The 6,605-nt window shown below is 44.6% G+C and overlaps 1 protein-coding gene across 6 annotated transcripts in view; it reads left to right on the top strand.

Annotated features, from left to right (window-relative positions):
- The window catches only part of GTF2I (general transcription factor IIi), an 86,632-nt gene that overhangs the window by 336 nt on the left and 79,691 nt on the right, over positions 1-6,605 (top strand). The window contains exon 1 of one of the 6 annotated variants that reach the window (XM_035900490.1): positions 7-37. The exons of the other annotated variants lie outside the window; for them this stretch is intronic. The gene's annotated coding sequence lies outside the window, so the exon portion shown is untranslated. Of the gene's footprint in view, positions 1-6; positions 38-6,605 lie in introns of those variants that run through there. 6 annotated transcript variants of the gene reach the window in all.

Raw genomic sequence — 6,605 nt, 5'->3', positions numbered from 1 at the left:
CCACAGGGCGGTTGCCTGAGACAAGGATTCAGCCAAGGTGGGTTTATGTGCAGCAACGTGGCCAGCAGCAAAGAACTTCCCTAGCTGGCAGCGAAGAATTGTTACAGAAGTCTGCTGACCTCATGTTGAAGGCCGGTTGATGTAAAATCACGCCCCTGCCTGGATGTGTGATGTTACCTGCCTCTCGTGGATTCATGACAATATTCTTAATCCTCGCAATGCTTTGGGTGTCACCCATTGTGTTTCCAGTTCTTTATTTGCAGGCTTCTTTGGTCAAAGGCTTGGTGTGTAAGTTGCTCGAGAGAAACATCCGCATGGTGACTGTTTAATGAGTGCCACCATCCCCTTGTAAGCTAATCACATAGCTGAGGTGTTGTCAGTGGGTACGAGTGTTTGGGTTAATATCTCACAACAAGGAGCAACTTTTATACTGTGTTTTTAAGTATACCTAATATTTGTTTCTGCTTGCCTAACTCTGCAATTCAAACAATCCTATAAAACATGTTTAAAAAAAAAAAAACAAAAAACAAAAAAAACCAACAAGAAAGGCTTGTAAATCCATGAGGTAAATGAGATGGCATAAAAGTTTCTCCCCTTTACAGCCTGGTAAGAGGCTACTTGGCAGCCCGTTGTCTTATCCATCAGGACATGAGAACCTTTTCAGAGAAGTTTGGTTGAAACTCGTGTTCCTCTGGAGAGACTGTGAATTTGTAGTTATCTGGCAAGAAGTTACTGACACATTCCCAAACTCTTACTTATGGAATTGACTTTTATTTCTGGTCTCAGATCGTGGCTAGAGAGTGACTTCTAATAGGATTGACATAAATGCTTCAATTCAAGGAAGAACACGTGTAATTGATTCCATGGAAATTGATGTTCTGGTTCATTTGGCTAAATACAATAATAGGAGCAAGGGAGAGAGATGCAGAGGGAATTAAGTGATCAAATGGAGTGCACTGATTACTGCTGAAGAGTGAGGGGGTCATTAGTTTCCCAGGTTTCGCAGAGCGCCCGGATGTGTGCGCGGTGGGCAACAGCACACCAGTGCGGATACAGGGCGGTTCACTGCATGAAGCTACGGTTCAAAGGTGTGCGCTTCAGGTACTGGCTGTATACTAATTGCATGGGTTTTTTTCAAGGTGTTAAACCACTACTTGGTGTTTAGTGTCAGGTTTTAACTCTTTGTGGGAACTCTGGAGGAATTAAAGGGGTTTTGTTTGCCCTTAAATAAATGTGAGCCTTTTGTTTCCTGTGACCAGTGCAGTATGACATACAAATCCTGTCGTGGTTTAACCCCTGCCGGCAACGGAGCCCAACACAGCTGTGTGCTCACTCCCCTCCCAGTGGGATGGGGGAGAGAATTGGAAGGGTAAAAGTGAGAAAACTCGTGGGTTGAAATAAAGACGGTTTAATAATTGAAATAAAATGAGATAGTAATAATAGTAGACTAAATAAAGCAAGTGATGCACAATGCAATTGTTCACCACCCGCTGACTGATGCCCAGCCCATCCCTGAGCAGCGGTCCCCAGCCAGCTTTCCCCCCGTTTATATATGGAGCCTGACTGGCTCCATATGGTCTGGAATAGCCCTTGGGCCAGTTGGGGTCAGCTGTCCTGGCTGTGCCCCCTCCCAGCTTCTTGTGCCCCCCGAGCCTTCTCAGTCAGCAGAGCAGGGGAAGCTGAAAAGTCCTTGACTTAGTGTAAACACTGGTTAGCAACAACTAAAACATCAGTGTGTTATCAACATTATTCTCATACTCAATCCAAAACACAGCCCCATACCAGCTAGTAGGAAGAAAATTAACTCTGTCCCAGCTGAAACCAGGACAAATCCAAAGGACCAGCTCAGACTAGCAAGGACAGTTTCTCACACTAGAAAAAGTGCCAGCACCGATTTTGTTATAATTAAATAAATGCCAATAGAGCTTAGACTAATTTACTTCTGAAATATTATGTGTAAGTGTTGATGGACTCACAGAACTAAAGTAATTGTTATTTAACATGATTGTCATGTTGACTAAGTAAACATAATTACATTGGTAAAGACAGAAATTATCGGATGGTCAGGACTGCTGTGATTAATATTTCATTTTGTTTACATGATTTCACTGTAATTCACGAATGCCTGGGTGCTGCAGTAGGACGTTGCGTACCTAAAAACTAAGTGTTTTGTCCCTTGAGTCTGTCTGGCTTTAACACAGAAATGGAGTTTTACGCTAATGGTTTCTTAACTACTCCAAACCAGATAATGCGTTCATTTTTATATAATTGCCTGTGAGTTAGATACTGCATTTTCATTTTATCTAAAATTTCGTTATTATATGTTGGTCTATATTGGAATATTTAGGAATAGTGAAAATCAAATTTAAATCTCTTTGCAAACACGATTATGCAGACTTATGAATGCGAGAAATCAGAGGTGCTTTTCAAATGACAGTTGCTGGAATCGTTACTGTCTTAAATGGCTCTTAAGAGTAGCAGAGGTAGTTGCCGTCTAGGCTGGCTGAGAAGTCATCGCAGGTTGCTGAGTATCTTAATTAATTCCCATTTTTCTAGGTACTTTAATTACTGGTTTTAGAGGGAGGTATTGCAGCTGTGTAATGAACCCTGCCCCAGCAAAATGCTGCTGGTTTTGTGTGACTTGGTGCTGTCTCAGCGCTATTGGGTGTGCTGAGCACCAGGTGTTTCCCCTCGCAGCTTTGTTTGTTCGGGGCCCTTGTTCTCCCTCCCGGCTGCCTTTGGTTGCTGACCTTTTGCTTGGCCGCCCTCGGAAGAAGAAAGCTTAAATCAGTGAGCGCTCTAGTAGGGATTTGGGGCAGTGTGTTGGTTTACAGCAAGATTGTATTTCCGAGTGGTGTGATCCTGCGCATCATTTCACTAATTAGCATGGGACATGGTGCTGTAAGTAGCGTTGCTGGCGTGTTTTGTGGGGGTAAGCCCTGATGTAAAACACTCGGTGCTGCGTCTTGTTGATTCTGCTGCTGCGAGTTAAATCCCTGCGGTGGGAGTTGGATCGAAATGGCGACAGCAAACGTCCCAGCTGCTGTGTTTAATGGGTCACTGTTGCTGCGCTTGTAATGGTGCCGGGTGAGAATGGCAAGAGCGTGCTTACCAGGGAACCTGCTCCTCAGGTGAAACCGGTGAGTGCCGTGCCTGTATTCCTGCTGTCTCAGACCAGAAAGCGATATAGCTTAAGGTTAGGGAGATAAACACACTTAATTTTTAGTGAGCAAAGGAGCAAGAAGGTTGACTTTAATTGTGATGTGCACTTTTCCTGAATCAGCCGCTCTGCTGCTCCCGATAAGAAGCTGGAAAAAAAGGCAGCAGAGATATTCCAGGGAGTACGTGTGGAGGGGAGAGGTGCAGAGCCTCCCTGGTACATTAAGGCTATTTCAGGGCTACTCTGCTGTCCCTGAGAGTGCTTTTAATTCATTTTTTTGGGGGGGGTTAATAGCGTGGGTTCAGCCTCAGCTAAGGGCTGATCATGTATATGTACATGACACTGCTCTCTAGCTGATGAGTCAAGGTTTGTACCTCCAAGGGAGACAACTCCTGTCTGGAAGAGCTGACAGTAAGCCAGGAGATAAACCCAGCTGGGTTTGAGTCGACTAAATGCCCTGTGGTATCTCCACATTGTCTCTCCTTCCTGTTCCTGATGTCAGGAAGCTTCACCCTCTTGTTTTTGGTGTAGGCTGTAAGCAGAGGTAACCTCTGCCAGACCTGCCTCTGCCTCTTTGCTTTGGATCGAGCTGGCTCTGAATATCCAGAGCTGCTTTTGCTTGGTGTGGTCCAGCAGTGTTTGTGTTTCAGAATAGGCTGGTACTCCACAGAGGTTGGATGTTGCTCGTCCAAATTGATTCATAATCCACATGCACCAGATGCAGATGGTGAAGAACAGGCAGTGTTTTTGCGAAGGAACTCCCAGATCCATTGCTTCTATTTCTGTGGCTGGTGAAAATATTCCCTGTGAAAATAGTTTTGTGCAACTGAAGGTGGGGGTGTCACACACAGTCTGAGCACCCTTGCTGTTAAGCTTGTTGTGTTTCCGCTAAGTGTGAGCAGTCTAGTGGTTGGAAGGAGCTAAAAATTGTTGCTTATAGAGTATTTGTCTAATTTTAAGATGATCGATGACATGTCATAACATGGAAAATAGATGATCCTAACGGGATTGCATAGGTCAGCTATGAACAGACACTGGAGGGTGAAGGGGAATCTCCTAACCCTGTGTGCACTGCAGCTAAGGTGGATGTGTTACAGAAAATCAGAAAAACTGGTGGTGGTAGGTTTGCATCCCAACAGAGTTTCTCTGCTAGGTTAGCTAACATGGTTTAACCTGGCAGGCAGCTGAACACCGCACAGCTGTTTGCTCACCCCCACCTCTCCCCAGTGGGATGGGGGAGAGAATCGGAAAGAAGTAAAACCCGTGGGTTGAGATAAAGAGGAAAATAATAATAATAATAATGATAAGGGAATATACAAAACAAGTGATGCACAATGTATTTGCCCACCACTCACTGACTGATGCCCAGCCCGTCCCTGAGCAGCGATTGCTGCTCCCCAGCCAACTCCCCCAGTTTATATACTGGGCATGACATCATATGGTATGGAATAGCCCCTTTGACCAGTTGGGGTCAGCTGTCCTGGCCATGCCCCCCCCCAGCTTCTTGTGCCCGTGGCAGAGCAGGGGAAGCTGAAAAAGTCCTTGACTGGTGTAAGCCCTGCTTAGCAACAACTAAAACATCAGTGTGTTATCAACATTCTTCTCATACTAAATCCAAAACACAGCGCTATACCAGCTGCTAGGAGGAAAATTAACTCTATCCCAGCTGGAATAAGAATGGCCAGACTTAACTTCCTCTGAAACGTGGGATTACTGAACCAAATTGTAGGAAAAATAACAGAGACTTTTAGCCAAGATTAAAAAGATTCATTTGCACTTAACAGCTTGTGAGTATTAATCTATACAGGCTGGAAAGAACCAACTTCTGTCCTTTGTCAGAAGGCCAATATTTGAGCAGAGTTAAATACGCTGAAATTGTGTATTGGCCCAGAAGGCAAAGCAGCCAAGGGGTGAAAGCTGCCACAGCCAAGAAGCAGTCTAGCTTCATTAGATTTTTTTTTAAATGGTGTATTTTATGTTCCTTTTTGTTCCAGCTTTCTAATGAAATGTGTGTGTCCTGGTTCTGGCTGGGACAGAGTTAATTTTTCTCCTAGCAGCTGGTATAGTGCTGTGCTTGGGATTTAGCATGAGAATATGTGATAACATGCTGATGTTTTAGTTTTTGCTAACCAGTGCTTACACCCAGTCAAGGACTTTTCAGCTTCCCCTGCTCTGCCAGGGGCACAAGAAGCTGGGAGGGGGCATGCCCAGGACAGCTGACCCCAACTGGCCAAAGGGCTATTCCATACCATATGATGTCATGCCCAGTATATAAACTGGGGGGAGTTGGCTGGGGAGCAGTGATTGCTGCTGTGGGACACACTGGGCATCGGTCTCAGCATCGGTTGGCGGGTGGTGAGCAGTTGCATCACTTGTTTTTCCTGGGTTTTGTTCTTCTCTCTCTTTTATTGTTTTCCTTTTAATTTTTTTTTCTCCAATTGTTAAACTGTCTTTATCCCAACCCATGAGTTTTCTCACTTTTACCCTCCCGATTTTGGAGTGAGTGAGCAGCTGAGTGGGGCTCGGTTGCTGGCTGGGGCTACACCATGACAGTGTGCTTTTGTACTCTGCTAGAATAACTTTTTTTCTCCAAATACCAAAAAGTGGCCCATGGGGATCTAGCAGGAGCTGGGCTTCTTTCCCCTAAGGAGCAGCAAATCTCCAGTGGAGTGCAAGGGTGAGCCTACACAAACTCAGATCCAGCTGTATTTGGGGGTTCTTGGGAGTTACGTTCTTTTCCATCTGTGTGGCAGGGTTTGTTGTCGTGTTTGTAATGCTAGGTGAGGGGTTGGTGGAGAGCAGCATGCTTTGGCATCCACAGCTACTTTTCTGGAGAGTAGCAGACAATGGATAGATGTACCATTTTGGGAATACCCACTTGCATTACATCTGGCGAAGGGTAAAAATGTGTTGCTATTGCTTATTAAGACTCTAAGAAATGCATATTCCTTCTTTCTTTCCCTCTAATTTTCCGTATGTATTCTTTATATGCCTAAATAACAGTTTTTCTTCATAAAGTTTAATTGGGTTTTTTTTGGTTTTGTGTGTCTGACAAGCAACTACTAGAGAAGAGTATCTGTTACTGGTGGGTTTATCAGGATTGGTGTGTCTGCCCTGTATGAGTACAGGGAAGATGGAAAGTAGCTGCGTCTTGTGGTTTTGTTCCCTCTTGCCTTGAGTATTTCTACTTTTTGGTTCTTAAAAGTAGAAGCCAGCAAGAAAAGTGTGGAGTTGAGATACATGTTGGTTTGATTTGGCTTCCTGAAAAGGAAACTGGTTTTGCTCTTTGTTTTTTCTCCTTGTAAAAGCAAAACCCAGAGATTTTTTTAGTTCTGTGTGGTGGTGAACTTCTTATGAGGCAGTGTGCTGGTTTTGGCTGGGGTGGGGTTAATTTTCTCCATACTAGCTGGCATGGGACTGTGTTTTGGCTTTGTGCTGGGAACAG

Source organism: Egretta garzetta, unplaced genomic scaffold, assembly GCF_000687185.1.
Source record: "Egretta garzetta isolate BGI_Z169 unplaced genomic scaffold, ASM68718v1 scaffold108, whole genome shotgun sequence".
NCBI lineage: Eukaryota > Metazoa > Chordata > Aves > Pelecaniformes > Ardeidae > Egretta > Egretta garzetta.
Note: the sequence above shows the minus strand (reverse complement) of the source record. Positions and strands in the feature narration are given on the sequence as shown.